At 41.8% G+C, this 24,675-nt stretch overlaps 1 long non-coding RNA gene across 1 annotated transcript; it reads right to left on the bottom strand.

Annotated features, from left to right (window-relative positions):
* Positions 1 to 446: 446 nt before the first annotated feature.
* On the bottom strand, positions 447 to 14,707 carry LOC307159267. The gene is made up of 5 exons (XR_013821351.1): positions 14,661 to 14,707; positions 14,055 to 14,196; positions 12,422 to 12,620; positions 12,114 to 12,185; positions 447 to 580 (listed from the first exon to the last, which is right to left on the bottom strand). It is a non-coding gene; the product is annotated as an uncharacterized lncRNA (long non-coding RNA).
* Positions 14,708 to 24,675: the final 9,968 nt, after the last annotated feature.

Raw genomic sequence — 24,675 nt, 5'->3', positions numbered from 1 at the left:
AGTTTGAGGATGCACTGGATGTGTATTGAAAGTGGGTCATATATGTAGTAGAATAGTAGCATACATTTCTAATTTGGGTCCTTCTTGGCCGATAAAAGGCAGAAAATGACTTTAGTGCTTGTGGATTGTAGACAATACCCATAGTGCATTGCAATGCTCAGCTCCGCAGGCCACTCCCACTACTCCGCCCATCAATATAGACTAGAATTGAGCTCCACTCTACGCTACCGCCTGGAAATCATTTCACACAATTTCTAGTGAAGAGTTACTTTGCGAACTAATTATTGAATTACTCCTCGTTTTTGTTTCGAAATGGTGTGCACTTGCTTGCATACTACCTCTCTCTCTCTCTCTCTCTCTCCGTTCTTCAGTTAAACATGCGCCCTGTCACACGCGCAGCAGTTCGTCTACATTCGGCTACTCACCGATCAGATAAGACTATGGCGGGACAAACACCCTCCACCTATCTACCAATCCCGGAGTCAGTAGTGTTGCGGCATCCGGGTTGCCAGCTCTGCTCTAGTCACCACTTCTTGTAGCAGCCTACGTTCCTGCTGGATCCTGCAGCCTATCTGGCAACCTCGAGTCAGGGAGGAGGGGGAGGGGGTACAGTAATTTGAAAGTGATTGCAGTACCAGTTTTGGCCACAATCTTACATAACCCTTTAACCCTCAAAGACCTAAGGGTTTTTTTTAAATTAATTTTCCGTCTGGTGTTATTTACAAAAAAAAGCTTGTAAAACATCAACCCTTTTGTGCACAGACAATTGACACACCTCTTTTTTTTTCATGACAAATTGAACTTTCAGCATATTTGTGTTGCATTGATGTCACCTGAATGTAAAATAAGTTATGGGACCACAAAGACAAATGAAAAAATAAAACGGAAATTGAATCACTCAAACATTTATTGAAATCACACACAAATAAATAAAAGCTAAGCAAATTTCCTCTGGAAAACAGTTTGTTCATGTCTTTGGAGTCCTGGAGCACAGGAATAAACATAATAACTTGAACAGAACCAAAACTATTTACATTTTTCCAAAAGAAGTCCAGGCGTTTTGGGCCTCATGATATTCACTGGTGCCAAACTTTGCCAAAATTGGTCTTGAACCAGCTTTGGAATTCCCTTTGGAGGAGGCTCCAGGAGTGCGATGAGCGCGCTCGATCACAGGTGGAATGGGAAAGCTGGCTTCGCCAAATAGAAGAGTGAGTAGACGTCCAATAAAGCCGATTGTATCAGTGCCTTCAGCTCGCTCAGGAACGTGAATGAAGCGAAGATTTAGGGCTCTGCTCCGATTTTCGGCGTCCTCAGCTTTCTGTAGCAAGAAAGCATTTTGCTTCTCCAGCGTCTCAACGCGTTGCTCTAGATCAGTTATGTTATCCTGATTTGAACTGACTCTAAATTCGAGCTCGCCTACTTGATCCCCGAGTGATTTAAGGGAAGACTGCAACGCATCGGCAGCTGTTTGCAGGTTGTCAAGTTTCGGGTCAAAATACGTGAACATCTCTCGCTTAAGTTGTTGAAGAGCGTTCAAAATGAATGCGTTAGTTGCATTTTGTTCCATAGCGAAGCACAGGTGAAATGATCAAGTAAACAATTTGTATTAGTGACCATCCAAAAAGTCACAAAAAGGAGGTAACACTCAGAACTTAACGTGGGATAGATATGCAGGAAAGTTAATTGATTAGCGCATTTAGCAGACTGAGATTTAAGGAGCTTCACTCGAGCACTGCTGCTGTGTCGGCCATCTTAGGTGTGCCAGAGAAGGCCGGGTGAATTGTGGAGCAGACAGAGACTTCCAGAGTGTCCATCCACTTTACAAAAACCAGAGGGCCGTCACGGATCCACCTGATGGTGCCCCTAGGATCCTTTTTGTTCATGGCATTTGTGGTTGTGCGGGGGCATCCTCGTCTGTTGTCCCTGTAGGTGCCACATGCTCCAAAGTTCATGCTGTAGAGATCCATGAATAGCTTTGGACTTGTGTAGAAGTTGTCTACATACACATTGTAGCCACTCCCTAGGGATGATTTGTTCATGAAGGACATAACCGAGTCGTATGCCAGTCCTACACCAGAAGCAAACACAGACTTCCCCGTGTATACAGCAAAGTCTAAAGTGTACCCAATGCTGCTGTCTGCCAGCACAAAAAGTTTGAAGCCCCACTTAGTTGGCTTCGCCTTCATATACTGGGTCATGCCAGTGTGAGCCTTTGTTGCCACCATCCTCTCGTCCACTGAAAGGTTCTGCCGTGAGTGATAAAATGCTCTGCATGCATGTTTGATGTCATCTAAAAGGGGCTTCAGACGAAACAGCCGGTCATAAGCTGGTGTCCCTCTCTTCCGGTCGTTGTGGACATCTTCATCAGGGTTGCTCATGTGGATGTTCCAGGAAATGACCTGATACCTGTCACGTGCCATCACTGAGTGGGGAAACTGTTGGCTGAAAATGGTGTTTGTCCTCCAGTAGTGCCGGATATTTGTCAGTCTCACCAGTGCAAAAAAGAAAGTCAGTCCTAAATATTTGAAAAATTCTTCAACAGTGAAGTTTTTCCAGGAATATTTTTTGCCATTGGCAATGTTTTTTGCAGCGTTTGTGTTTGTGTTATTACACAAAGTGGTTGCTGCACTGTCACTGACAAAAAGTTTGAAAAGGTCCAGCGGTGTGTATATGGATGTAGGGCTGAGCTGATGTCCTGGCTTTCTTGTTGGGACGAACCTTTTGGGCACTGGAGGGATGTCTGGCTGACTCTCACTGTTCCATGATGGAGTTGGGGCTGCTGGCTGTGGTGATCTAGATCTCGACCTTGTGGATTCAGGACTCTGTCGACCCCTCAAGCTGCCGGATCTGGATCTTGACCTTGACCGCGCTCTCCCTCTAGACCGTGACTGCAGCCGTCCATGACCTATTCCTGGCAGCTGCTGGGATGCTGCAGCAGAAGTGGAAGGGCCCTCCTCAGCGGAAGAATGGGAGCTTTCCTGTCTGGCTCGGGTGGGTGGGCTGGTGTCTTCTTCATTATCATGACTGTAAAACAAATAAAGCAAAATATTAGATCATACATATCAGATCAATTAGTGTTTTTGTATTTGATTTCTCACATAAGATAACAATGGCTGAGATTGCTACTGTACCCCCAACCCACCACAGCTATAATATGAGCATTCTCTCCACAGCTAAAAGGTGTGACCAACCCCCCACTACAACATCCTTGAGACATTCTCTCCACAGCTAAAAGGTGTGACCAACCCCCCACTATCCTTTGTTTGTATCTCTAGGTAAACTCAGACAAACAATGGCTGAGAGACAAAGTGTAATCCACAACTCTTACTACTCTTTAACAAACATAGAAAAACGAAATACTACTTTTACAGAACTTATTTTTACATATTTAGAAAATTTATATTTTATCATATTAGTTGTTGTTTTTTTTTAATACTTTTACAGTAAATAAATAAATGGAACTTACTCTTCAGCAGGGTCTAGACCATCCTGGTAATCTAGTTCCTCATCAGTCAAAAAGCTCTCTTCTCCAGAAAATCCATCATCCTCCATGGCATCAAAAAAGGCCAGCGCTTGATTTAGATCCATGTTTCTCAATCTCTGATGATCCATTATTCTCTGTGTATTCTTCAAAACTCGCGTCTCTCTGTGCGTCTCTCTCTCTCCCCTCGAAACCACTGTGCCGTGCGTCTCTCTCTCTCCACAATATCAGCCTTGGTTCATACGTAATGACGCACACCAACGTGGACAACGGATCAGCCTGTCATTTGTCAACAACCTCACGCAAAGCATCACGTGATATGGAGTGTCCCTTTAACAAATTAGTATGAACTAGGGATGTCAACGATTAATCGACGATCGAATAATTGTCGATAATACATTTAATCGATACAACTTATCGATCATCGATTAAGCAGGTCTTCATGCGCGTGCGTGCTGCTCAACCGCGAAACATGTAAAGCGAGCGCGCCGGAGTTATGTTTGGGACCATTTTACACCTTCATCATGACTAAGTTTGCGTCTGCATTCGCAGCCTTTTGTTTTGTGTAAATGTAAGTTGTAATACTGTTTCTTTTCTGTAGGCCTATCTATATCTGATTTATCTCATATTGGATGCATTTGGTTAAGAATTAACTCTGTAGTAAAGCGTCAGCTTCAGCGCGCGCTGCTCAAACGGCAGTGCACGACTAATAATGACTATTGGGACTGTAATATTACATAACATTATAAAGAGAATAGGGATGTCAACGATTAATCGACGATCGATTAATTGTCGATAATACATTTAATCGATACAACTTATCGATAATCGATTAAGCAGGTCTTCATGCGCATGCGTGCTGCTCAACCGCGAAACATGTAAAGCGAGTGTGCCGGAGTTATGTTTGGGACCATTTTACACCTTCATCATGACTAGAAGTTTGCGTCTGCAATCGCAGCCTTTTGTTTTGTGCAAATGTAAGTTGTAATACTGTTTATTTTGTGTATGCCTATCTATATCGGATTTATCTCGCATTGGATGCATTTGGTTAAGAATGAACTCTGTAGTAAAGCGTCAGCTTCAGCGCGTGCAGCTCAAACGGCAGTGCACGACTAATAATGACTATTGGGACTGTAATATTACATAACATTATAAAGAGAACAATATTGTAATAAAACATTGTGAATTATTTGGGTTTAGTTGCCGTGTCGCGTTGCTCCAGGAAAAGCGCGTCCACAACATGAGTAGGCTAGTTCTGAATGAATGGCACGTAATAGTTCAAGTTCACTTGTGCATGAATTTGCGTCATTTTGTGCAGATATAATTTGTAATAAGTTTATTTTGAATATATCTGATTAATCTCATATAGGATGCATTTCTTTTAGATAAATAATGTGCTAGCAAGGTGCTCCAGTTTAACGGTAGCAGATTCATTCAGCGCGTGCAGTTGTTCCAGGAAGAGCGCGTCCACAACTGTCACACATTATAAGCGCATACGAGGCGTTGGTGACACGTTGTATTAGTAGTTTGAATAATTAATTTAATTAGCAATCACATAAAACATTTTTACAATCCTACTAGCCCTTTATTTATATTTATAACCATTATTGATTTGGTGAGGAACATAGCGTTTTTAGCAGCATTTGCAGACCCTGTCATGCTGTTGGCCATAGCCACTGCAGTAGACGCATATGGCAGTATTACGGCTATGTCACAAGTTCGTCCTGTCTTGTTTTGCACTTGGGTGTTTGTTATGTTGAGCCATGTGTTCGTGTTCATTGTTAGCCCCGCCCTTCTTGTTATCTTGTTATTGGTTTAATTAATTCCACCTGTTGTCATCGTTACCTTTTGTTTGCCTCCCTATTTAGTCTCCTTGTGTCTGTTGTACTGTGCTGTTACGTTGTCTAATGTTCTTGTGTTTTGTTTCCAGTGTTTAAGTTTGTTAATATATTCTAGTGTTTTCCCCCCGCGTGGGAGTTTTGTTTTGTTCTTGTATTTTTGCTTTTTCCTTTATTAAAATCCTATTTTTCTGCAATTGAGTCCTCAGTTTTGTTTTTGAACCGATCGTGACAGAACGTAACAGCCATTTTTTGAGGACTCAGCAGAATGGATTCTCGCAGACCCTTACCCACAACATGGGACAGAGAATCTTTTAGAGGGACTCGGCTGGTCATATTTAGAGGAATTCGTGGAGGACGCAGGGGAGGAGATACGACAGGTGGGCACCGACAGCATTCTCCAGTTTGGTCATTTCCTGACCAAGGACCGGCAAGGTTCAGCCCCGAGCGTTTTTCTTCACATGTTCCCATGATTCCAACGCCGGTGACTCCAGCGCCAGTGATTCCAGTACCAGTGGTCCAGAGTTCGGGGACTCCGAGACGCAGAAGGAGAAAGACTGTCACGCCTGCCCAGCCGGAGACTGTTCATGTCACGTCTGCCCAGCCAGAGACGGTTCACGTCACGTCTGCCCAGTCAAAGACGGTTCACGTCACGTCTGCCCAGTCAGAGACGGTTCACGTCACGCCTGCCCAGCCAGAGATCGTTCATGTCACGTCTGCCCAGCTAGAGAAGGTTCACGTCACGTCTGCCCAGTCAGAGACTGTTCACGTCACGTCTGCCCAGTCGGGGACTGTTCACGTCACGTCTGCCCAGCCGGAGACTGTTCTTGTCGCGTCTGCCCAGCCAAAGACTGTTCATGATATGCCTGCCGAGTCTGTGTCCCCTGACATGACGTCTGCTGAAACATTGTTGAATTATTTTTCAACGCTGTTTAATATCCTGGAGGTTCCCGGGAAGGTTCATATCACGCCTGCCCAGCCAGAGATGGTTCATGTCGCGTCTGCCCAGTCAGAAACTGTTCATGTCACGCCTGCCCAGCCAGAGACTGTTCATGTCGCATCTGCCCAGTCAGAGACTGTTCATGTCACGTCTGCCCAGCCAGAGACTGTTCACGTCACGTCTGCCCAGTCAGAGACTGTTCACGTCCCGTCTGCCCAGCCAGAGACTGTGCATGTCCCGTCTGTCCAGTCTGAGACTGTTCAGATTACATCTGCCCAGCCAGAGATGGTTCTAGCCACGTCTGCCCAGTTGGAGACAGATCGGGAAATTCCCATTCTCATGGCCGGGGGGGCACTGACCGGCTATTTTGAGCGTTTAGCTCGGATCCTGGAGACGCCTTTCAAACCTTTAGTGTTTGTTCCTGAACCGGAGCCAGTTCTTATGCCTGATCCGGTGGTGTCTGTTCCTGAGCCGGTGATGTCTGTTCCTGAGCCGGTGATGTCTGTTCCTGAGCCGGTGGTGTCTGTTCCAGAGCCCGAGCCAGTGTCTGTTCCAGAGCCCGAGCCAGTGTCTGTTCCAGAGCCCGAGCCAGTGTCTGTTCCAGAGCCCGAGCCAGTGTCTGTTCCAGAGCCCGAGCCAGTGTCTGTTCCAGAGCCCGAGCCAGTGTCTGTTCCAGAGCCCGAGCCAGTGTCTGTTCCAGAGCCCGAGCCAGTGTCTGTTCCAGAGCCCGAGCCGGAGCCGGTGTCGGTTCCTGAGCCGGTGTCGGTTCCTGAGCCGGAGCCAGTGTCGGTTCCAGAGCCGGAGCCAGTGTCTGGGTCTGTTCCAGTTCCTGAGCCGGAGCCAGTGTCTGGGTCTGTTCCAGTTCCTGAGCCGGAGCCAGTGTCTGTTCCAGTTCCTGAGCCGGAGCCAGTGTCTGTGTCTGTTCCAGTTCCTGAGCCGGAGCCAGTTTCTGTGTCTGTTCCAGTTCCTGAGCCGGAGCCTGTGTCTGTTCCAGTTCCTGAGCCGGAGCCTGTGTCTGTTCCAGTTCCTGAGCCGGAGTTTGTGTCTGTTCCAGTTCCTGAGCCAGAGCCTATGTCTTTGTCTGTTCCTGAACCTGAGTCGGTGGTGCCAGTTCCAGTGCCAGTTCCGGTGGTGCCAGTTCCAGTGCCTGAGCCGTTGGTGCCAGTTCCAGTGCCTGAGCCGTTGGTTCCAGTTCCTGCGCCGTGGCCGGCCGAGGGGTCTTCACCGCCGTGGCCGCCCGAGGGAAAGTCTCCACCCTGGCCGCCCGATGGACAATCTGCTCCGCCCTGGCCGCCCGAGGGAAGGTCTCCGCCGTGGCCGCCCGAGGGAAAGTCTCCACCCTGGCCACCCGATGGACAATCTGCTCCGCCCTGGCCGCCCGAGGGAAGGTCTCCGCCCTGGCCGCCCGAGGGAAAGTCTCCACCCTGGCCACCCAATGGACAATCTGCTCCGCCCTGGCCGCCCGAGGGAGGATCTCCGCCCTGGCCGCCCGAGGGAAAGTCTCCGCCCTGGCCGCCCGAGGGAAAGTCTCCACTCTGGCCGCCCGAGGGAAGGTCTTCGCCCTGGCCGCCCGAGGGAAAGTCTCCACCCTGGCCACCCGATGGACAATCTGCTCCGCCCTGGCCGCCCGAGGGAGGATCTCCGCCCTGGCCGCCCGAGGGAAAGTCTCCGCCCTGGCCGCCCGAGGGAAAGTCTCCACCCTGGCCGCCTGATGGGCAGTCTGGTCTGTCCCCCCCCGTCCCGCCCTGGTTTGTTCCTCCCGTCCCGCCCTGGTTTGTCCCTCCCGTCCCGCCCTGGTTTGTCCCTCCAGTCCCGCCCTGGTTTGTCCCTCCAGTCCCGCCCTGGTTTGTCCCTCCAGTCCCGCCCTGGTCTGTCCCTCCAGTCCCGCCCTGGTCTGTCCCTCCAGTCCCGCCCTGGTCTGTCCCTCCCGTCCCGCCCTGGTCTGTCCCGTCCTGGTCTGTCCCTTCTGTCCTAGTGGAGCGTCTGGTAGCCGCTCCTTAAAGAGGGGGTTATGTCACAAGTTCGTCCTGTCTTGTTTTGCACTTGGGTGTTTGTTATGTTGAGCCATGTGTTCGTGTTCATTGTTAGCCCCGCCCTTCTTGTTATCTTGTTATTGGTTTAATTAATTCCACCTGTTGTCATCGTTACCTTTTGTTTGCCTCCCTATTTAGTCTCCTTGTGTCTGTTGTACTGTGCTGTTACGTTGTCTAATGTTCTTGTGTTTTGTTTCCAGTGTTTAAGTTTGTTAATATATTCTAGTGTTTTCCCCCCGCGTGGGAGTTTTGTTTTGTTCTTGTATTTTTGCTTTTTCCTTTATTAAAATCCTATTTTTCTGCAATTGAGTCCTCAGTTTTGTTTTTGAACCGATCGTGACAGGCTAACGATTAATCGATTAATTGATCGTTAATTTAAATGACGATCGATCATGGGAATTTGTGAAAATTGACATCCCTAAAAGAGAACAATATTGTAATAAAACATTGTGAATTATTTGGGTTTAGTTGCCATGTCGCGTTGCTCCAGGAAGACCACGTCCACATCCACAACATGAGTAGTTCTGAATGAATGGCACGTAACTTAGTTCAAGTTCACTTGTGAATGAATTTGCGTCATTTTGTGCAGATATAATTTGTAATATTATGTTTATTTTGAATATCAGTGCCTGAATTTCATTTTGGAAAATGGGGGGGAAATCCCCCCTTAGGTGATTCTTATGGGGGGTATTTTTAATTTGAGGGGGGAGTTTAGACTTTCTTTCTTTTTTACATTTATCTCGCCTAAATGTAGGCTTACTCATTGCATTTTTACAATGGGGTAATTTTGTTCTTAAGAATTTACACAGCTCAAGGAAGCTTGATTTCAATCTTTGAATTAAATTGAAAAAAGTAGCACAAATAAATACAATAGAATAAAGATACCAATAAAGAGAAAAAAGAGAAGTTTTTGCTTAGGTCTAAAACTAGTATTCAGAAATACTGCGCAGAGACTGAAAAAAGTAATCAAATGTAAAATAACACTAGGTAGTATTTTAGTCCTGATTAAATTAAATACATAGGCTATCAATCCTGATTCCTTAAAATTAAAGCTATGTTTTGTTGTTTTGACAAACAAATTAATGACAGACAAATGGCTGCTGTCCCTTTAAGAGCTAATGCACGGATCCTGTTTTCATTGATTATACGGTCACGTGCGATTTATGCTTAAGACATAACAACCGACTGTGTTTAGAGGATATCACTAAGACCGAAATTGACATAATTTTCTTATGTTTTTGACTGTTTAAGCGATATAATCCACGAAAAATAACTTTTGTTACCCGCGAGCTGTTTGTGAGGAGGCTTTACTCTATGTATGTGTGCAGAGAAAAAAAAAAACACTTCTCAGACAGCGCGCAAGTACCGAATAGTTTAAAATCGCGTGAATGTTTAAACTGGTGAGACTTAAAAAGACGTGCAAATGGTAAACTTTAGTTACTCGTGATGCAATGCTGGCCCGATTATGGAGATGGTCCTCACTGCAGAGCATAAAATCCGGGGGGAGGAGTCGGATAAAATCCAACTCCTCCCACCTTACATACCTAAACCTACCAATCTCCACCCCCTGATCCCTAAACCCACCCCTAAACCTACCCATCTCCACCCCTAAACCTACCAATCTCCACCCCTTATATAAGATCCGACTCCTCCCCTCGGATCTTGTGTACTGCATTGAGGTGCTACTGCGATTATGCAAGTGACAATTCCGTCTATCCCGACTCCCGAAATGCGAGAGTGTATTATCGCCGCCTGCTGCGCGCTTAACGATTACCTTGTGCAACCCATATGAGAGACGAGAGATAGAAGACGCAGCGCCGCTGAATCACTCGTTTCACACGTTTGTGAAATTGCGTCTCGCAGACAGTTTTAAAATGACTGATTTGATTTTACAATCTGTGTGGATTAATTTACTAATACAACCTACATGCTAAAGTGTTTGCGGGAATTTCCCGCATTATAAATGGGAGACCTGCGGGAATGATACAAAATATGCGCAATACCCGCAATCCCGCGCCGAAATTCAAGCCCTGAATATATCGGATTAATCTCATATAGGATGCGTTTTTTTTAGATAAATAACGTGCTAGCAAAGTGCTCCAGTTTAATGGTAGCAGATTCATTCAGCGCGTGCAGTTGTTCCAGGAAGAGCGCGTCCACAACGGTCACACATTCTAAGCGCATACGAGGCGGCGTTGGTGACACGTTGTATTAGTAGTTATATTTGATTATTAAATAATTAATTTAATTATCAATCACATCGAAACATTTTACAATCCTACTAGCCCTTTATTTATATTGAAAACTATTCTAATTGATTTGGTGAGGAACATAGCGTTTTGAGCAGCATTTGCAGACCCTGTCATGCTCTCATAGCCACTGCAGGTGACGCATATCGCAGTATTAAGGCTAACGATTAATCGATTAATTGATCGTTAATTTAAACGACGATTGATCATGGGAATTTGTGAAAATTGACATCCCTAGTATGAACGCAGATGTTGTTTATGCTTTCCCCCCTAAAATGCAGATATTAGACAAGAAAATCTCCCTAAATGCAAACCCCTCACCGCTAGCTGAGGACAGGATGAATTTTACCAACTAAAAAAGGACTGTTCAAACTAAAAACTATATATCTATTAAATTATAGGCCTAAAAAATCCTCTCAGTATTAAAGAATAGCAGAGTCTACACCACAGCTTACACGATAACACCACAGAGAAACAAAAACAAAAAAATCACTTTCAGAACGATTTTACCAGCTGAGAAACGCTAGAAACATTGGCAGTAGGGGTGTAACGATACCCTCATGTCACGATTCGATACATATCACGATACGATATTATAGAGATACTCCAAGACGTGGTAAAAGGGTAACTTTTTTTTTTAACTGTTGATTAAAATGCCTAATTTGCAAAACATTGGGGGAGGAAATGAATATGCTTAAAGATTTGTTTTAGACAAATATGCTTGCACTCTGTCACCAACTAGATATATTTAAATTAATGTAGGCCACTTTTCACTGGTAACAAAAGACATTTGGCATTATCAGGACCCACAAATATTCCCCCACTGCATTATATTATATATATATATATATATATATATATATATATATATATATATATATATATATATATATAGTAGTTTAATGTAGTATTGACACAAACTCTGTAAACTTGATTGTTTCCCCTCACACAGTAATTTTTATTTTGGGTGTACTATACACAATACATATTGTCACTTTCCACAATATATATTGTTGCATTTTTGTATTGCGATACATTGCTTAATTGACAGCCAATCGGAATCAATTCTGCTATAACATGCTTCAGTATATAAGCAGCAGTCAAAGATGCGATCACAATAAACAGAACATTACCGTCTGCTGGTTGGACCCTAACACAGTTATGGTTGGTGTGAATGGGCCTTAACTGTTTACGTCTCTGTGACTGAAAGTCACAAAGCATATCCAGATTGAAAAGTGTGCATATTGGGTCTACAGCTTATCCACATAAAGAAGCAGCCGGCACATACCCAAAGCAACATCTTTTCCTCAAACCCTATCCCTGACATGACGGTCCTCGTAGTGAAGAACTGTCCTTACATTTCAGGTCAGTGTCATGCCCATCCCCCAACGCACGAGTTATGAAAATGAATGAACCGAGCAAGGTACATTTTACTCGAATTTGAGATGTCACAACAGCGTCTTTAAGACGACAGTCCACGTCAGCCAGTCTAGTATGATGCCCAACCATCCTACACTTAACATTGCCTGTGTCAAAGAGAAGAAAACAATGAAGGAACATGCGCTCACTTACTTTCTGTTTCACTGATGAGGAAGGATTCACACTGCATTCAGTCACAGCCACTGATGTCTCGTCACACAATTCCTGTAATTATGAGAAAGACAGGTACAACACTGAGGCAAGGATGTTTGCCAATTGGTCACCGCAACTAATTCTAGTATCAACCAAAGTCTAAATATCTAGTGTCCCTTTCATGGCTCCGTCGTGCACAAAGCAGACATGCAGAATTGTTTTAAATAATCTGCATCATATAAAAAACTAACATTCATGAAATACAGAACATGGTTGAATTTCAGTGATAAAGTCTTTAAGAGACTCACCCTTAAACGCCAAGGCCAAGAGGAATCCCCATAGTTGTATGTGACCTCCTCATCTGGAAAGATATGTCTTATACTAAACAGACACAGGTGTGGCCTTCCGTCAACAATGATTGTCTTGACTTTGCAATTTGGATTTTTGTCATAATCATTCACCAGTCGTCCAAGTGAATGTCCACCGTCCTCTTTTGTTGCATCTATGCTGTGATAAAAATAGTCCAGTAAGAAACTTAAAACATAGACACACACTGAAACATACGGTTCTAACTGAACATTTGGGTTAGGCTAACCTTGGCCTATTTAACCTATATTCAAATACACATTGTGAAAGTTAACTTGACTTCCTAAGAATTTAATAGGTCAGATGATCCACTTAAGGTAAAAAAATAATACCCCAGTTGAAAAATAACCATGTTATTGATTATCACTAACTAATAAGTTCCTAATATTATGAGAACCCTAGTAAATCTGATATTGTAATAGTGCTGCACGATTAATCTTATCGCAACCATGATGTCAAGCCTATGCGATTATATGATGCAAAATGCTGCGATTTTATGTAAAATAAACAATGGGCTGTTACGCAATTAACGCAGCATCTGTTATTTTTTGTCATCCTTTGGCTAGTGTTACATGATAATGCTCTCATGCGATTGCTTAAAACCATTCATGCGAGACAAGTCAAAAGAGAGCGCGCTGAATGTCCGACTGTGACTCACAGAAAGACACGCGCCAGAATACAGTTCTCTTTCGCGCTTGAACGAACAATAACACACACAATTATGCCAAAATGTCGTTTGTCGAGTATCTTCATAACATAAGAGCAGTCTTATGATGGACGTATAGAGTTGTGAGAGGATGAGGCGCATGTGAGATCCGCGTCTCTGTCAGCAGCGGCTGCTCTTAAAGGGCCAGCAGCCAAAGCTTTCTGTCAGTAAAGTTAATCAAAGAACAAAGGGGACAGAGAAAATTACTCACTGCTCTTGACTAAAGAACTTATGTAGCTTTAATAAGGATTAGTCTATTTATTATTTATGCAGCGCAGACTGTTTGATAACTTTATTAAATTTCTGTATACCTGTTAGACAGGAAGGGCACAGGTAAATATTACATTTATTATGGGTTTATGTGAGGATTATTTGAAGTTCACTTAAATTAAAAGCTGTTATATTTTTTGAAGTCTAATAAATGTTTTTTTTTTCAATTATAGCTTTCAATTGTAATGATGGAATCACTGTAATGTTGGATGGCTATAATTAATGTTTTAAATGGGGGTGGATTAATTTATATCCAGACATCAATGGCTTAGATGTTATCAATCATTTAGTTGTTGTTGCTAGTTTGAGTTGAGAAATACACATTTCAGAATTAGCACTATTCTGTGTGTGCATTTTGCTTTAGATCCAAGCAAGTTGACTCATGAAACCATTTGTTTATTATATCGCAATCGCATATTCCAATTGCAATATTGACCTCAATCGCAATATGACATTTTCCCCAAATCGTGCAGCCCTATATTGTAATAATAATAATCATCATAATCATAACTGTTTTTATTAGAATGACATGCAACTAGTTTGCTCTGAATATGAACCAAAAATAAATAAATAAACCAAAAAAGAAACAGCCAGCTTACCAATAACGTGTTCCATTCCATGTGTAGTCAAACAAGTAGTTGCCTTGTACATCTTTAACATGTTTACTTTGAGAGAGAATCCCACGGTATTCAACAACAAAGGTGGATGGTTCAATGTGCTCAAGTGCAAACACACCTCTCCCTAAAAGGGCAAAATAATATATAATAATACAAATAAAACATGAATCCAAGTGCACCTATATGTTACACAGCTAACCAACCTATCCTTTTAAAGAGTTAAATCCTGTAAAACTGTGTAATGTAATATGAGGTGCAGGAAATAAAAATAAAAAAATCAAGCATTGGTTTTCACTGTGATATAGCCTACTAGTTGAATTTGGTTACACTATTCTCTGTATACATAGTTTTAAGTATTTATTTTAAAATAATAATAATAAAAAAATTGTTTAAATTTTTTTTTTTTCATCTCTTAACCTTAATGAAAATGAGCGGCTTACCCAAGGGTAAAATGTGTGAATGTGAAAGATCATGTCCAGACTGCCAGCAATAGGCCTACTTTTCATTCTTACAAGTGCATGCCTACTTTATGATTTGATTTGCCTGCAGTCTGAACATAGTCAAATTGCCTTGTGGTGCACAATTTACCTTTGAATGTGTTGATTTGTCGTCCCTCAATGAAGGCTTTGTCTTTGCCTGACAATATGTGTTCTTTTGCATCCTGCTCAGGTTTTATTCTCTTCTTTCTTAACATGTTGACTGAAAACATTCCAGACAACATAATTAGTATGTATTTATAAAGATAGATAGATAGATAGATAGATGCTTTATATACAGTACATTATTGTCAGACTGTAGTCTATATCAATAAATACAACATTTTACACATAAAGTTGATAAGTGAGGTTTTGAGGCTTGTTACTTTTGATAAGAAACAGTCTCCGATTTCAAATTCAGTCCATTTTAATACCATTTTATCACTCTTTAATGTGGCGCCTTAGATCAAACGAAGCTAAACTCGTTACTTAGAAAAAATAACTATAGAGAGAAAGTTTTAGAAAATGTTACATGTATTACACCTGATTTACATTAAAATAATAAATGTAAAATCGAATTGGAAATAGAATCGACAGCATGTGAATTAAAATTGAATGGAATCATAAAATGTCTGCTAATATCCAGCCCTAAAATGAATCAACTAAATATTTTTTCAAGTCATTCTAATGACACTAACGTTACATTAATGAAAGTATACTTTTACATTAGTTTCGTTTCTGTTTATTTAATATATTTCTGTATCTTACTGTATTAAACTGTAAATTCATCCACTCAACTTTACCAGTCATCATGATGACAACATAGATTTGATTTATTTCAAAATGTTAATTAATTCTCTCAAGCATCCATGGAGATGTATCTTTCATCAACTAATACTAATACTTGTATGTGTCTATATGAACAACAAGAGAATTTCGTTTAAGTACCAAACAAAACAAAAAACGTGAATAGCATGTGCAAGTTGTTTGGAGACGCCATTTTAACTGCTTATGGACTTAAATTAGCCCGATTAGTGGCCACGTTTAAAGTAACGTTAATGTAAGTTAACTAACGTTATTTAAAACTGTCTGACTCATGACACTTAACTCCATAAAGGTAGAATATATAAATAAACGCACTTACCTTCCTCGTGATAAAGTGAAAATCTCCCACTATATAGCTCGTCAACTTCGCTCGAATTCTGCTAATTAATCTTTCATTATGATGATTAATCTTCTGATTAATCACACCGTCACACCACACGTCTGCGATAGAAGATCAGAGGCGCAGGCGTGCTGACTTTGACGGATGTGAAATGCAGCCAATCACTGACGAGGATTCCAGCAGCCAATCACTGACGAGGATTCCAGCGTTCCACCAATGAATCGCGCTTGGGCGTGGTTGTGGGTGTATGAAATGTGTATGATACTGCAGTAACGTCGAATTTCACATAGAGGGAGATTAAACACTCTGAGCATACACTGGCACACACTGAAAAACGGGTACAACGGATTTATAAGGACATATTGAGAAAAAGCGGGAGGTGGTTAGGCGCAGCCTGATAAGCCTTTCTACACTGCTCGACTTATGAGGACATTAGTGCTGTCCTCGTAGTTACGGCATGTCCTCATAGAGTCGGTATGTATCCATGGTTTTTGTCCTCATAATCAGGTCGCACCAACGCACACACACACACACACACACACACACACACACACACACACACACACGCACGCACGCAAAGCCTACAGGAACCACAGCATAGCCAACGCTATCTCACGACCAATTCGTACGAATTCGTACGAGTGATAAAAAAGTGGCTAATTCGTACGAATTCGTACGACCTCACTCGTACAAATTTGTACGATTTGTCTAAACCCACGTGATGGGTAGGTTTAGGGGCGGGGTCAGGGGTAGCTCATTCGTATGAATTCATACGAATTGGGCAAATCGTAAAATATGTACGATTTAGCAAAAATCAGAATTAGCCACCTCGTAGAATTCGTACGAATTGCCGTGAGATCAGGCTGGCATACCCATATAGTTCACCCACACTTTATATAAATAAAAAATGTTTACAGTGCAAATACTGCTGTTGCATATACTGTGCATACAATTTTTAACATTTTCAACAATTGAACTTTTGCAGTAACCTTGAAGTAACTGTTCAAGATCCATTGGTAACTTATAAAAATAATGTCATATTTGCATAAACTGTCACTACCGTATATCCCGACACTAGCACATTAAGATAAGCTATGAAAAAATCATATTCCTCTGTCTCTTTCTGGTTAAATAATGTTTATAGATGGGTTACAAAGTATTTATTAAGTAAAAAGACTGTTTGCTAACAGTTAAATGACAATTAACTAAAGATTAAATAACTAACAATTTACCATCTATTAAGTAAGGGATAATGCCCGACGAGGTGTCCATTTACAGAAATTAATGGACGACGCGGAGGCGTGAACCGTCCGACGCGAAGCGGTATATCCCGCTTATACCATGGTCACTTACGAAAGAAAAAAATATTTAATCAATTAATAATACTTTAATGTGTTTTAGAGTAAAAATCGTGAGGGTTTTTATTTATTAAGTCGAGCGCACTATTTAATATCTCCCGTATACAAGCGTTGCCAAGCAACGTGGCCACAGCGACCCGACCGCAGCAGTTGATCAGTGAGTTTGAGCCAGCGCAATCATTTAGAACTGTCATCAGGCAAATTGACGGGACGCCTTTCCTAGGTGTACATTATCACTTTTTAATGGACACCCTGCAGCCAATCAGAATCGTGTATTCACCCAGACCATGGTATAATGATGGTTATTATAAAGTGTTACCGAAAAGATATGTTAGCATTTCCATATTTTGATATTAGAAGGGAAGGGATGCAGCTGCTTTCACATCTACCAATGCTTAAAAACATCCCAAGCTAATGTTTGATGCACAGAATTTATTGTGTGGTTTTCCTAACACCCATTTGGTAAATAGATTATCACGGTGGAATAGTTAGTATAGCATGCTATGCCACTTTCATCAAAACCTATTACAAAGCTATAGCAATGTCATGTCATTAAATACGATAAACAGTGATTCTGGAACAGATCTGCGTCTTCCTTATCCCGTTAAAAAAACATATTATAGTATGTAACCATATTCTGTCCGTTCGAAAAAAAAGTTGCACTAACTGTTTGTTACAAGCAGCATTTGCCGTCAGTCAGGTAGCTAACATAAACATATTTTTGCTAGCCTACCTGCTGCAAAATTACACCATTTGTACAAGACAAGTAGAGCTATTTTATCCAGTGTAATTTATCACTTACTACTATCTTGTTTTTTCTTATCCTACTCTTCCTTTATTTTCTGGCTTCCTGAAGCATAATTCCGCTTCATGATAACTGCCGAGGAGGTTTTGTATTTTGCCGGCAGCAGAGATCCAAGCGGCAACCTCCCCGTCTCTCTCTTGAAACCAACACGGAAGTGAGTTAAACTGCAATTCGTTGACTGGCCGCTTGAGGCTGATGTCAAAAGTGAGTCAAATCTGTATCTCCCCCATGTTAAAATGCCAAATTTTACAGCAGAAAAAAAACGTGTTTACAGCCTGGTGTCTGTATGTTTTTTTGGTCTATACAGCTAATTTTGCCCTTCATGACAACTGTGAGGGGGGTGAATTTTTTTATAACTCATCCGTTTAGTTGATTAATATTTAAAGTTCTGCATAATTAAGGGTGTGGCCACTTGAGTGACAGGTGGATTCCCGCTGATGTCAATGCTAGCCGTTTGTCTGCTGTTAGCCGCGTCACTTCACCTCAGCAAATTTTAGCTGCTGAACTTGCCATCTCTGCAGTGTTTGTGCTTTTTTCGGGATTATTTCATATAATTTAATACACCCATTACTTAGCCCACGGCTTCGGATTCCGTCGTTGTCGTCGAGTATCGTTCGAGAGAACAACCAGCGCTGTATTCGGTTGTTTTCCTCTGTGAACATGCACTAATGGATGTCTGACAATTTCGTTGCTTTTTGGAGTTTTCAGATTTAAAAAAGGTCTATAGATATAAAGGCTCGTTCGTTCTGCTCTCACGGAACAGATAGATTATAATATGCTTATCAAGCACAGCGTTAGTTCAGACAGGCCACGTAGGCATAGGCTGCGATCAGCTGACGCGGTCAGCTGTCAAATTGCTCCAACCACTACCGTTCTCCTATTAGACCGGAAGGATATATATGCGGCACTTCCGCCTGGGAAACATGCTTAAACTACTCGCAACCCCCCCACCCTCACCACTATAAGTATCAAGCATATTTCTGTGCACCTTTTGGCTGTTGTCTTCTTTGTTTCAGATTATCAAGGCTTCCAAGTCCTAGAGCCACAGACATCATCGCGAGAGACACACCCTTCCTCATAGCAAGCTACAGCATAGACGTCCCGGACTTCACTGCTACGTCTACATGTTTAACCACGGCTTAAAGACATTACTAAACTGTCTTAATCATCTGTGTATTGCTCAAGCTGATGGTTCCATAGGGGGGGTAATGCTAAAGCTACGTATGTCATTAATTATGGAGCAAGAACCCCCATAAGGAACCATACCGCCAAAGATAAATTGTGTTCAATAAACTCAAGTAAACTTGCCAAAGTGGTCTCGTCTGAAATGTAGTTACTGTCAGATGAAATCCTGCAGGTGTCGGCGCTTTCTCCGTCCATGCAATAAATCCTTGAATGAGCGCGGATTTCTATCGCATTTACTTGAACTTCATAGGTAATATATCTATGGTTTAACCCATTTGAGAGGCGGCCGAAATCAGAATTTAAAATGGACTGAATAAGCTCTCTACGAACTTGACGAGCGATGCCGCGCTGACGGAGACTATAAAGAGTGACTGACATGTAACTGTTATGCACATAAATCACTGTCACACACACTCTCTCAGAGTAATAGTTACTGCATAATACATGTTCAACTAGCAGAATAGTACAGAATCACAATACACAGTCTCACTTGTAGCCATGTCTTTTAACTATTATAATATTTCGAAGGGCAAAAACAGGAACTTTTAATTGGCTTTTCATCATCAACTGTCACTTTAGCGCGAGGCCCTGTGCAGTCGCAGACTTGGTACTTTTCATATGGTACTTTCAGTAGCATTTAGCATTAGCTCCCAAGCCTGAGCTAACTCGATCGGGGCCAGCGGTGAGGCCAGGCTCCTCCAGCTCCACACACGCCCCGCCTCTTTGCCCATTTTCTGTTATCCGGGAGTGACGCAAGGTGACACGAGGCCAAGATGGCGACGGCCGACTCCGCCCACTTTAGGCTTCAAAAATGCTCTTCAGAAACCTACGGGTGACGTCACGGACACTACGTCCATATTTTTTTACAGTCTATGCAGAGATCGCGTGTTTGGCTGGCTGCTGTCAGCGACTACTGAGGGGGGCCCCCTTGAGGGGGATCCCGATAACAGTGTCATTGCACTTTACTGCATTGACTATCAAAGGGGCGCTCACACAGTTTGTCGTTGCATTTTATTCTTAACCAGTCATTGTCTTGGGGCCCCAGGCCAGCTCGGGGCCCCAATCAATTGCTTGGTTTGCTTGCCTTGTCGCGACGGGCCTGGTGTCGCGTCGAGTCTAGGACAACTTGAGGTATCGCACACCGGACGCGCACTTTGTCAGTTTATAGCCAGCAATATAGTTAGGCTATGTTTAAGGATATTATGGAATTAAGATCATGTCTGTACTATGTTATGATTGTACTGTACAATTAAATACAATCGTTGCTTAGTCTGCAGTCTGAATTCACTTTACCTCAGAGCGTCTGTTAACTGAATGAATTGAGAATATCACCTGAAAATCCGATAACATCAGCAATTTTCATTCAAGCAGCTGATTTCTGTTAATGAATGTAAAACTGAATGTATATTGCAGCACAGGGTGAAGTCAGTATATAGGCCTACATTAACGACGATTTGAGACAATGTACACTCAGAGAGAATAATGTGTTCGAATTTTAAAGACGTGGCACTGCGCTTCTCGTCTGGTGTGCGACCCCCTTTAGACATACGGAAATATAGTAGGCTAATTCTTACATTAACTGATCTGTAAAACACAAACACAGATTTGGTAACCTACTACTGTCATGCTCATCTCAACACTAAATTAAAGGCCTGTCTCATATAGACACCTGTCTCAAATACAAGCCGGTGCAGTTCGGCGATTTGGGAAAATAAAAACCCGGGGGCTATTATTTGAAGTTTTACGGTATTTTTTTTTTTTTTTTTTTACAACATCTATTAATCTTTGTTGATGTTAATAAAAAATACAATCGTTTATTGTTTGTTCATGTTAGTTCACAGTGCTACTGATAACAGATGCAACTTTTGATTTTAATAAATCTGTCACGGTCACCAGATCAGCACGCTCCGCCCACTCGTTCACTCTCCCCGGAATTTTTATTCACTGCACCTGCACATCATCAACAGCACACAATATAAAGAGGCACTTCCCCTTCACTTCCTTGTCTGGTCTCGTCCTTACACTTACAGACTCTGATACACTCTGATACCTACCCGTGATTACCTACCTCTAGGATTCCTTTACCGTCTTCTGTCTTCTGTCTTCCACCTTCAGCCTGCCGCATCCTCTTCGACGATCTACAATCAAGTAACCAAGATTAACACTCAGTTAAGTTCATCATTCAACTCTGATTCTCTGCTACATACTCACCGGTCTCCATTGCTGTCCAACTCCATGCCTCTGCTCAAAGACCTTGTTTACATCCGTTACCTGTCTGTTTCCTTCTGTTCCGTGACAGTATCCGCACATGTAGAAATGAACATACCTAGAATTAATAAATGCTGTATTGTATTGAAAAAAAAGTATTGTTTATCGTTAGTTCATGTTAACTTATGTAATTAACTAATGTTAACAAATGAAAACTTATTGCAAAGTGTTACCAAAATGTCAGTAATAAAGATTTCTATTTCAAGTTAATGCTCTTTTTAACTTTGTATTGATCAAAAAAAAAAAAAAAAAAAAAAAAGAAAGAATCCTGACCAAATGTATCACAGTTTTATCAAAACTATAAACTGTTTTTAACCTTAATAAGAAATGTTTCTGAAGCACCAAATCAACATTAGAATGGTTTACTTGGTCAACATTAGAAGGATAATGTGACACTGAAGACTGCAGTAATGGCCTTTTTTTTTTTTTTTTTTTTTTTTTTTTTTTTTTGCCATCACAAGAATAAATTAGATTTTTACAACATAATGGACTGTAAAAATATTTCACAATATTACTGTTTTCACTTAGCCTAGAAATCTAGACACACCCTAGCGGCAGCAAAATTTATTTTGCAGCCAGGGTAGTCTAGCAACTCTCCATTGACTTTCGTGCTGGAAAAACCTAAATTGGGTCAGGCCAATCACGTCGTGTATAGAGTAGGCGGGGTGGGCTTAACATAATGACGACAGAGTTGCGACGGTTCCCTGCTACTTGAAAACAAAGAATGGCGGCTGCTGCTGGAGAACAGTCTTTCGAATCGGCTTTGGCCGCGACTCTGGAGGACTTGGAGTTAAGTTTTTCTTTGAGAAAAGAGCAAAGAACGGCACTTAAGTCATTCTTAAAAAAGGAAGATGTGTTCGTAGTTTTGCCAGCCAGATTCAAAAGTTGAATCTATCAACTATTGTTAGCTCCGCTGTTGGGAAAACGCTCTGGTTGGTTGAAGCGCTGTCCTATTGCGTGCAGAGGGAATTTGAAAGACAGCCGTTTATCCCGCCCCTCGGATTGAGCCGTGTCTATGGTGAGTTGCCAGACCTAACATCTTGATGTGGCCTTAAAATAGCATATGAATAACATGCGCAACGTGCTTCGGTCAGTGGCGGAATTGTTTTCTAAACCTGCAAAATAGCATGAGGGAACGTTTGCGCCGGAACACGCCGCCTCTTTGCGCTGAACCGCCCCGGGGAGCGCAAGTGTATTTCTTAGTTAACCGACGTGCGTCTGTGGAGGGAAAAGTCCACTGTGCGCGGGTGCAAAATAGGAATGATACATGCGTCGGTGTACAAAGTCAATTGCGCTGGGTGCAAGATAGGGCCCTAAGACTGAACTGAACACACTTACAGACTATTTCCATCGACTGCAGCAGATTTTAAACACTGACTGTGAACACCGAACTGAACGCGAGTTGGCGTAAAGTATCAAATTACATTCATAATCGGCCTTACAGTCGTTATGTGTGTCCCCGGCTTAAGACAAATTACTGTTCTAAATCAGTCACTTATGAGATTCCATGACCATTAGGGTGCTAGAATACACTATGTTCTGGAATAGAGCTAAAAAGAGGACACATACACACAACTACAGCTGTGGTGGTCATTATAGTCAGCAGTCTTTCTGAGCCTCAGTGGAGACAAGCTGCATCTCCTGGAGTATTCCCTATACCTTTTGCAACATTACACGTTTTGGACCATATTCCCTTATGAAACACTACTGGTTCATATTTTTAATGGGGCTTGTCTTGTAATGAGCTCTTTGCCTGAAAAGCACCCTCCATATCTGAGAATGCAGTGATAATGGGTGTCCGTGAGCAAGGATATTATTAACTGTATTGAGAAGCGCATGAGATACTTTTCCATTAGACAAATGGCCAGTACATTGTACTTATATTTAAAAATAACCTGCATTTAATTTAAGCTGTTATTAAGTTCTGTAATTATATCTATAATTACACCCTTCACTTACACCTTTACCCAACCTTAAACCTATAACCATACCACCAAACCTGTCCCTAACCTTACCTGTAACCCACCTCAATAGCAGCAGAATTGTTTTTCAACAAAATGAACACAATAAGTAATAAGTACCTAACAATATTTTTGACAGTACATATTTGTTAAAGACACCTTATATAAAGCGTAAACATACTTTTAGTTGTATTTAGTCTACTCATCAACATTATATCTTCCCCCGGGCCCAAAATAGATCAAACACATTGTCAATGAATAGAAATCTGTACTGTAAGAGACTTGCTGCCATATCGTATCACATGATACCTCGATGATGCATGTGTGAAGTCTTCTAGCACAAATGCACGCGCACACACACACACAGACACACACAGGCTAATTGCCTGAAACATATACAATATAATAATAGCTTGTTGCTTCTGGTCCTGGCAAGTAATCCAACCCAGATAGAGCTGTAAACATGTCCTTAATACATTAGGGACATGTTTACAGCTATCAAAGAAGTATCAAAGGAGTTAAATATCAAGGAAGGTAAATAATTTATGTTGTGACGTAACGGAAATATCGCAAGATAATTTCTTCCGTATTGTGATGAACATCCGAGAGAAAGGGATTATCGAAAAAGAAAAAGAAATGTACGGCGGAACTTGGTTCTATTGATTGTTGATTGGACGAAACCATATCCGACTGCTAGGTTGCAGTATAAGAAAGGGGTGGGGTTTAAGCTGACTAAATGAATGGAGAAGCCAGACACCAGAGAAAAGTCTCAGAAGATTGAGTTATGACATTTTGATTAATAATTATGAGGTCACATTTTCCATGCATGAACCGCTCATATTACAAATAATCTAATACATTTAGAAAGCAGATGAATTTCCATTTCATGCCAACTTCTGTCATCACTCTCCTGTTTTCTGTGTCCTATTACTATCACAAGGAGAAACATTTGGGCTGAGGAGGTCCAAGAGATGCTCACAGAAGAGAGACTAGCAGGGAAAAGCACTGTATAATGAACTTCGACATGACAAACACGCTCTCCAGATTCTGAAAGAGGATAGATGGAAAATGTATCCTGTATGCTTGTGTTGACTCCATTGTCTATGTGCTTGCTTGCTTGATATTTATTTGTTTTCCGCTATTTTTTGGTGCAAAATATTGGTAGTAGATTGATGTCTAAGACATCCTGACAGGGCTAAATTTTTTATTTTGAAGCTAAGAAGTAGTTGTAAAAAATAAATGCAAGTTAAGAAGTTACATTACCCTACACTGCCATAAAGCAATAAAGATTATATAATATTTAATACATAATAAAATGCTTTGGGAGTTGGAGGAATGCTGGAAGAACAGAACTGAGTCCTCACAAACTTTAAATTATAGCTCCA

This window comes from Squalius cephalus (assembly GCF_949319135.1).
Source record: "Squalius cephalus genome assembly, chromosome: 5".
NCBI classification, from domain to species: Eukaryota; Metazoa; Chordata; class Actinopteri; order Cypriniformes; family Leuciscidae; genus Squalius; species Squalius cephalus.
Note: the sequence above shows the minus strand (reverse complement) of the source record. Positions and strands in the feature narration are given on the sequence as shown.